This window comes from Anabrus simplex, chromosome 5 (assembly GCF_040414725.1).
Source record: "Anabrus simplex isolate iqAnaSimp1 chromosome 5, ASM4041472v1, whole genome shotgun sequence".
NCBI classification, from domain to species: domain Eukaryota; kingdom Metazoa; phylum Arthropoda; class Insecta; order Orthoptera; family Tettigoniidae; genus Anabrus; species Anabrus simplex.
In genome coordinates, this window is record NC_090269.1 from 326,200,069 (window position 1) to 326,209,730 (window position 9,662).

Below are 9,662 nucleotides of genomic sequence, written 5' to 3' on the forward strand. Positions count from 1 at the left end.
CGTGCGGCATAGATGTTGAAAGGAGGGGAGTTTCTAACTTTCAATCCAAGGTGAAGTTGAAAATAGGGAGCAGGTGAAAACGATGGAAACTTGTGAGGTAATTTAGGAAAGTGCAGAAGTCGGGAAGCACACTGAAACAAACGGAAGTCGCAGAGGGAATAAATTTACAACAATTTAATTTGCTGATGGCCAAAACGGACGAGTTCGAGTAAATAATGAATAGTAGTTTCGAAAAGTGTAAGATAAAGATCGATACTAGTAATAAACAAATGGGAGAAGTGATTGGTAGATTTAGCAAGATCGGGGAAAAGATTGATACTAGTAATGAAAATTTTAATAAACTGAGTAACTCTCTATGTAACAAAATGGATCAATTAATTCCCAGTAATAACGAAAATTGTAATGCGATCATTAGTAATATAGATACTAAGATACTAGAGATAAATAATCAAACATTTAAGTTAGAAAGTAAGTCAAAAGAAAAATGTGTTGAAATTGAAGGTGAAATGAAATTGGATCGGAGCGATCTTCATATTCAGACCGAGCAAGTCAAGGAAATATGTACAGGGGACAGTAATAATATCGTACTGTTAAGTAATAACATGTCTGGTAATCGGGAATAAATTCATGAGGTAGTCGAGAAAAGATTGGACAGGATTTACAATGCAGTTGGGGAAGATACGAGGGAGCAGATTAGTAGTAATGAACAAATTGAAAGCAATCTTGTGGAGGTCACTGAACTACGGAACGAACAGGAAACGCTATCGCAGCAGGTGAGAGAGAGAGAGGGGGGGGGGCGGAAGAATTGCAGGAAGAAGTGAGAACAGTGGAAGAGAATGCTGAGACAGTAGCGGAAGAAGAAATTTTGTGTTGCCAGGGAGTGATACGGCAGGAATTTACATGTGAGACAGCGGGAAAGGTGATAGTAGCGAGCGTTTTGTTCAGTAGGGATCGTGATCTACCAAGATTTTCTGGAAAACAGTTCAATCCTATAGAATTTGTAAAACTAGTTGAGAAAAGATATGCAAGTAAGTTGAGGAATAATGTTATTGAATGGGAATACGTGCTGGAAATTTTGTCTAATGTTTTTATCGATGAAAGTAAAGTATCGTTTCGAGTGTACTAGGATAATATGCCAGATTTAGGAGAATTTAAAGAGAAGGTCATTGACAGGCTTTGGAAGGAATGTTCACAGGGGCGCGAGAGAGAGCGCATGATGGCTGGGGAAAGTAGTATAGTAGAGAGAGGGGGAAAGATGTTAGCCGATTATTAGAGGAGAAGTAGTTATCCTGATGAGCAGAGGATTAAGAGTTATGTCGATGGTGATAGGGGTCAGAAGAGTAACCAGAGAGAATCGGAAGATGGGAGGCGTATGGATTTGAATTATGAGAGAGGGGGTCAGAAGAGTAATCAGAGAGAATCCGAAGATGGGAGGCGTATGTATTTGAGTTATCAGAGGGATTATGATAAGCCGAATATGAATGTTATCCAGGTGTCGGTATCGAGCCAGAGTTTCAGATTCACAGGGAATCGGGTAACTTAAGTGGACAGGCTGAAGGTAGAAAATGAACAGGTATGTAATATAAGTGGTTATGTAGTGAAAGTAGATTTAAGAGTATAGTGTGATTGTGACCTAAGTAATGTTAAGTGAGATATTTAAGTAAAGACGTAGTCGTAGATAATGAAGTAATTAATAGTAATAGTAAGTTAGACTTAAGAAGTCTTCTGTTAAGTGATGTATCTTCTGTTAAGTGATGTAAGTACTTATAATACTGATGATGTAAGTAGTGAAGTAGTAACTCCGACGATAGAAATTGTGATGTGAAGAAGGTAAGTTAAGGTACTATTGGATATTATAACAGCTATTGGGTAAGTCACAGTGAGCAAATAAAATGATAGCGGTACCAATCGCGATTGAATATAATTATAACCTTCAGCCATGCCTTGTACCAAAACTTGTGTATTCAGTTATTTTAGGAGCTGGCTTGGTTGCAAATCATGGAAGTAGAGTCGGCTTTAATTTAGGCAGTGTGTGTTTGTTCTGAGAGAAAAAACTAGCAAAGAAGTACGTGTGAATTAAGATGGTCTGAGGTAAGTGTTTGGTAACGTGTGTTCTTTAAAGACATATGAGAGGTAAGTGAAGGTGTTCCTAGTGAGAGGGAATGTTTTGATGTGTGTCACGTGTCTATACGACCAGTATCCGAGGGATAGTCGGCATGAGGCAGTGGCGTGAGGTAATTTGAGTGAATTACAGGAGGAGTAATTGTGTTCGATGTTAGGTAACCATCGAGATGTATTTAGTTGTAAGTCAGGAAGAACACGTATATGAACATAAATTTGTAGTCAATGACCATTGATCATTTGTGGGAGGTAAGTACCCCATTCAACTTAAATATGCTAGTGACGTCAAAAACAAATAAACACTATGCTGGATTACGGAATAATTGAACCATCGTGTAGCCATGGTATTGATACTTTAATTGTTGTTGCCAAGAAGGATGTGATCCATTGTGATATGTAAGTTAATGAGGGCAAAATTGATTCAGTTTGAGTGACAGAGTGCTACTTAGGGTTCCATTTTCATCATCTGCAGAGGCGGGAAATATGTCTAAATTCTTTCTTTTGTATCAGGGGTATTTCACTATTGTGAATCGTATCGGGAAGTGTGCATATTCTTTAAAGATCAGGAAGGGGACATTGTCGGTACTTATAGCATTATATATGTAAAGAAGTACTTCGCGTGAGATCTGTTGAGATAAAAATAAGATGATTAATTTTTGTGAGAATGGCAAAATAAAACTAACATATGTGAATTTGCGTGTGAACCAAGGGTCGTATTGGTTTATTGGAAGAATAAGTGCTACATTGTGATGGATTGTATGACAGAGCGGAGAACAAGACATTGGACAGTTATCTACGACAACAATATGCGAGAAAAGTTCTCATATAAGTGATGTTTCATAAAAAGTTTTGATATGTTTAAAAAAAGAAGAATGTTGTATATTCATTTAAAATAATTTGTGTATGTTAAATTAAGTGTTATACTTTTGTGAATTGTTTGAGAGGGAGAGAATGGGACACTGGACAGTTATCTACAATGACAACGTGCGAGAAAAATTCTCATATCTGTGATATTTTATAAAATGTATGGATGTTGAAAAAGAATATTGTTGTATACTCATTTAAAGTGTTTATATGTGTCAAGAGTCAAGGTTAGTATTATATATATATAATTATGTTGTTCATAAATCAATCGATTCTTTGTTCCTCGATTTATTTATGAGGGAGGCGAATTGTAACGGTTCAAATCCCGTTACAAGCTGATATCTGTATTATTATTATTATTATTATTATTATTATTATTATTATTATTATTATTATGTCCGTACTATTATAATTTTATCTCTGAGATTACTATTATTTTGTTATAATTATTATTCAATTCAATTCTGCAATGCTTGTCACTTGCGTGACTGTTGTTAAATGTATGCATATATACGTGTGTGTAGTTTAACACTAAAAACATGTACAGTAAAGAGTTGCTGTATATCAGATGTGGATATGACATTTCTGCATTGTGCAATACTGCTGGAGCAAATGCAGAGCCATCGCAACGTCATGGCTAGGTCATCGTGCTTATTTAGCGATGCGCTCACGGTCTTGGAGTTACCTAAGGAGCCCCGGGCGATTTCGCTATAGTGTGTAATATTTGTCGCGAGGTGGGAGTAGATCATAGTTATTTCTGGAGATTACGTAGGTGCGTCAAACAACGTCTGTAAAAGGTGGCTGCCTATTGTAGCGTCAGTCATTATTCTACTAGAAGGAGAGGCCACAGTTGGCCATTAAGTATTTAGTAGTATTTATTAATGAATAAAACAGGCTTCCAGCCCAGATACCTGTTCACAAAGCAATAATCCTATTAAATATAATCGTAATAATCATAATAATGATAATAATTGTTGGCCATTAAGTGAACGAGATGGAGTGGCCTCAGTCAGTCAACGGGAGTCATTAGTTAAACGGAAGGTGAAGAGAGAAGAAGTAAAGTGGATGGTGAACAGTGATGGAGTCATAGAAGGTTACAATTGCAATGAAGTCATACCACACTGACTTACAAAGAAGTCATATAATATGGAGAAGAAGCAGTCACATGGATACATCACCAAATTAGGCGTGACACATCTACGGTAAACACCACATCGAAAGGAATACGTCGTAATTGCACTCAAAGTGTTGAAGGTACTGTCAAGTGAACCATTGAGGGATATATTTCGTATAAAATTGTTATATGTCCGGTCAAGAAGAATTACAATTCATGCCTAGTTTCTTTCAGTTGCAATGTCATAAGTTCATATTCACATCTGTTTTATCGCAACAAGACTTACTATTTTATATACAATTCCAAGAATATATTTTGTTCTATCAAATTAATCTTTCGTTTCATTTAAACAGTAAAATTTCTTAACCTCCAATTAAGTGGGGAAACCGAACGCCAATCTCCTTTTCCCAGAAATTATATGGTATGTTGTCAAAAGAGTAGTATAATTGGACAGTTCGGCGGCCACCACCTCCCCCGGGCTCCCGGGGCTCCCTCCACCACCCGCGGGAAATTTGAATTTTGGCGCGAGATTTGAATTTGTAAACAAAGCCACGTGCTTTTTGACAGCTGTCATCGACAACAACGCATCGCTAACCTCACTGCTGCCATCTTGAATGGGCCTAAACCTCAGTAGTACCAACTTAACCTACCTAGCGCGTGGTAAACAAAGCCACGTGCTTTTTTGACAGCTGTCATCCGCCATCTTTAATCCAGAGAGCAGAGTGCTGCCCTCTTTAGCTACTTACCTTTGAAATGTGGTACGTCACAGCTGTCATCCGCCATCTTGCATCGCAAACCTCAGTGCTGCACTCTTTAGCTAGATACCTTTGAAATGTAGTGGCGGTAATTTGAGAAATTCTTTATGCTCTTGTTTGGAAACAAAGCCACGTGCTTTTTTGACAGCTGTCATCCGCCATCTTTAATCCAGAGAGCACCGTGCTGCCCTCTTTAGCTACTTACCTTTGAAATGTGGTACGCCACAGCTGTCATCCACCATCTTGCATCGCAAACCTCAGTGGTGCACTCTTTAGCTAGATACCTTTGAAATGTAGTGGCGGCAATTTGAAAAATTCTTTATGCTCCTGTTTGGAAACAAACCTATGCGCTTTTTGTCAGCTATCATCCGCCATCTTTAATCCAGAGAGCACCGTGCTGCCCTCTATGTGGTGGTGGTAAATTCTACACGCTCTTGTTTGGAAACAAACCCATGTGCTTTTCTGACAGCTGTCAACCGCCAGAGAGCACCGTGCTGCCCTCTATGCCGGTGGCAAATTCCACGTGCTTTACGAACTCACGTGCTTTTTGACAGCTGTCATCCGCCATCTTTAATCAAGAGAGCACCGTGCTGCCATCTTTAGCTAGATACCTTTGAAATGTGGTGGCGGCAAATTCCACGTGCTCTTGTTTAGTAAACAAAGCCACGTGCTTTTTTGACAGCTATCATCCGCCATCTTTAATCAATAGAGCACTGTGCTTCTATCATGCGGGTAATTTCGTCAGCTGTCATCCGCCATCTTTAATCTACAGAGCGCCGTGCTGCTCTCTGTAGTAGCGGGCAATTTGAAAAGTTCTGTTACTTGTCATCCGTCATCTTTAATCAACAAAGCATCGTACTGCTATCTTTAGCTACATGCATTTAACATGTGGTGGCGGATAATTTGAAAAAACTTCCGTTAGCTATCATCCACCATCTTTATTCAACTGAGCATCGTGCTGCTATCTCAAGCTACATACATTTAACATGTGGTGGCGGCAATTTGAAATTCTATCTAGATCCCACCTTTAATCAACAGAGCACCGTGCTGCTACCCCTTTGAATTGTGGTGACGGATAATTTGAAATTCCGTTAGCTATCATCATTAAACATTAGTGCATTCGCTAACCTAACCTCTCATCTACTATCTTGAAGGAGATTATACGACACCTCCTCTACCTCCTGCTCTTCCTCCTCCTCCTCCTCCTACTCCTCTGTCAAGGCATAGCTTTATCGAACACGCACCGCGAAGGCAAGAGTGTACAGCGATATGCATGTTTAGACTTGCGGATTACGAAAGAAACATAACAAGACTTGAATCGAACCCTGCACTCGATGTCGTTAACTTCAACATGTGATTAAAACATTGTCTGGTGTGTTCAGAACACTACATAAGTAGAATCGAACGCTGTACAACATGTTAGGGGATACCTTTGTTCTAAGAAGATCATATTGAAACTTAACAAGACTAGAATTGAACACTGCACTCGATGTCGTTAAACTTAACATGTGATCAGAACATTGATTGACGTGTTCAGATCACTAAACAAGTAGAACCGAACACTGTACAACATGTTAGGGGATACCTTTGTTCTAAGAAAATTAGATTGAAACATAACAAGACTAGAACCGAACACTGTACTCGATACAACATGTTAGGGGATACCTTTGTTCTAAGAAGATGAGATTGAAACATAACAAGACTAGAATTGAACACTGCACTCGATGTCGTTAACCTTAACATGTGATCAGAACATTGATTGATGTGTTCAGATCACTAAACAAGCAGAACCGAACACTGTACAACATGTTAGGGGATACCTTTGTTCTAAGAAAATTAGATTGAAACATAACAAGACTAGAATCGAACACTGCACTCGATGTTGTTAACCTTAACATGTGAACCGATACAACATGTTAGGGGATACCTTTGTTCTAAGAAAATTAGATTGAAACATAGCAAGACTTGAATCGAACATTGTAATAACATTGTTTGATGTGTTCAGAGCAAAAGTACAACTTCAATGATTTACCTAGTGTAAAAATCAAAAACACACACTGTGCACATTGTGGCTACTCTGACCACTACTCTTATACTTACATCTCCTTCACACAATATACATAACATTTGTTTGAGCGCCAGTTGCTTTTTTAAGAAAAACAACAAAATTCGGTAGAGCATACCTCTTATATCAATTATCTCAAGGCGTGAGGTGATAAACTCACATATCTGGCAATATACAGGGATATGGATCAGGACAATATTAAATTACTGTTGCATTTCCACAATTGAGGATTGTACATGGAACTGGAATCACTTATAATTAAAAATAAAACTGAGTTTATGACTACATTTACGTCACAATGAACAATCATTGACGTCTTTTAATTTAACTAAAGAAATATATTGTGAGATTTGCGGTACTAAGAAAAGGAAAATTTAATCTAAACAAAAAAAGCTATTGGCATGAACTTGAAGTGAGATGTGATATCGCCGCTGATTACACTCTTCTTCATGTTATGAATGCATAACATGTCTGATGCTTTAATTACCTGTTGTCTGCATACACCGCTGTTGAACTTGAAATTCTTGGGAAAACCTGTGAGCTGAAGTCGGGAGCCGTCTGTTGTAATCTTCTTATATAACAAGGAGTTGGCCTACATACCATGTACGCGTGTAGGGAGCTCCAATGTAATTACGTCCACTCAATATATTATAAGAGATTTGAAAATATTATGGAGACATCTTGTGAAGTCCATCCTCACAAGAAGATGATGTTTCTTTATCAGCATAGTACCCGTCTCTGCTCGGATACAACCACCACTTGTAGACTTCCTCGATGATTATCTCTTCCAACACAACTCGTAGCTCTTACCATCACACTAAGACCACTTCTTCCATTTGATACATCTGGCTGTTACATATGATCTGCACGATATTAACTGCTTATGAACTGAGTAAGAACAGAATCATGAACTGAATACCTCTCCCCACCGTCGCCTTGACTTTATATAACCTCGCGATGACGACTCCTCTCCCTACTCCTGTTTATCCCTTCCACTTCCACATACAGTAGCTGGCGAATACTGACACTTGGTCGCAATCACGTGTCCACGCACTGATGTCATCAGTCAAGCGTTGTCTAAGCTTACCCAAGCGGTCCGAGAATGACTGTACCGAATGAGTCACCGGGAAATCTCCTTGTACACAACATTCCCAGTTAAACATAGCCTCGATTGCAAAATACTATGCCAGCTCATCTAGCCAAAGTTACAAGCCACAGCATGACAATATGAAACCAACAAATCTCACTTACTACAATACAGAATAATTACAAACATATTCACTTAACCTATGATGAAATACAATAATATACGTGATACCTAATTATTACAGTCTAAATGATGAGAAACAGAATATAAAAAATCAAATGAATCGGGTTAATAATAATAATAATAATAATAATATTAATAATAATAATAATAATAATGATGATAATAATAATAATAAATAATGAATGGAATCTGTAACCCTGTTGTACGGTTACAACATATCGCATAGCTGTCTCGCCTATCACTTGTCTAGTATGAAAATCAAAAACACACTGTGCACATATCGCATAGCTAACTCGGCAACACTTCAAATGATTTGCTTAGTACGAATATAAAAAATTATATACCGCGTAGCTAACTCGTTCATCGCACTGCTAAGACGCTTAGTAATTGCAAATACACTGATATATGTCATACGAAAATCAAGAAAACACACTGCGTAGCCAACTCGCTCGGTCACTCGCTTAGTAATTGCAACACGACTAGAACACTGATACACGTTACCCTTTTTTTCTCGAAACACACACATACACGGATAAGAATGTTGCGAGATACTATATACTTACATGTTTTTTAAAAAAAGAATAGGGGGGATGAAAGATCATAAATTATATGTACACATGTTGTCTCCTCCAAGTTGTAAGACGAAATAGACGCAGTACTGCGAGTTTCCGCTCTAGCTGGCGAACGGAAGTAGCATGATATCTCAGCAAAAAAATACGCGTGAGCTTGCATACACGCAAGTCAGACACAATGATGGATACCGCGATTCAAATCCTGGCAACTTATGCCGTCAGGAAGGGCATCCGGCGAGCATCTAGCTGTAAATCCCTGATTCTCATGTTAGAAAGGGCAACTTGTTGTAAAACATTCTTAATCCCAGTTCTTTGACGTCAGGAAGGGCAACCGGTCGAAAACAATGTGTGATGTAAGAGGTTAGATACTGCCAGTTTTGCGTCAGGAAGGGTAACTAGTCTTAAAACAAATTCTTGCGATTTAAAATCTTAGTTTTGCGTCAGGAAGGGCATCCGGCTGTAAAACAATAGTTCGTGATACAGCGATTTAAAATCTAAGAAGAGCATCTAGCTGTAAATCCTCGATTCTCGTGTTAGAAAGGGTAACTAGTTGTAAAACAGATTCTTAATCCGAGTTCTTTGACGTCAGGAAGGGCAACCGGTCGAAAACAATAGTGTATGATGTAAGAGGCTAGATACTGCTAGCTTTGCGTCAGGAAGGGCAACTAGTCTTAAAACAAAATCTTGCGATTTAAAATCTTAGTTTTGCGTCAGGAAGGGCGTCCGGCTGTGAAACGATAGTTCATGATGCAGCGATTTAAAATCTAAGAAGAGCATCTAGCTGTAAATCCCAGATTCTCGTGTTAGAAAGGGCAACAAGTTGTAAAACAGATTCTTAATTCGAGTTCTTTAACGTCAGGAAGGGCAACCGGTCGAAAACAATACTGTATGATGTAAGAGG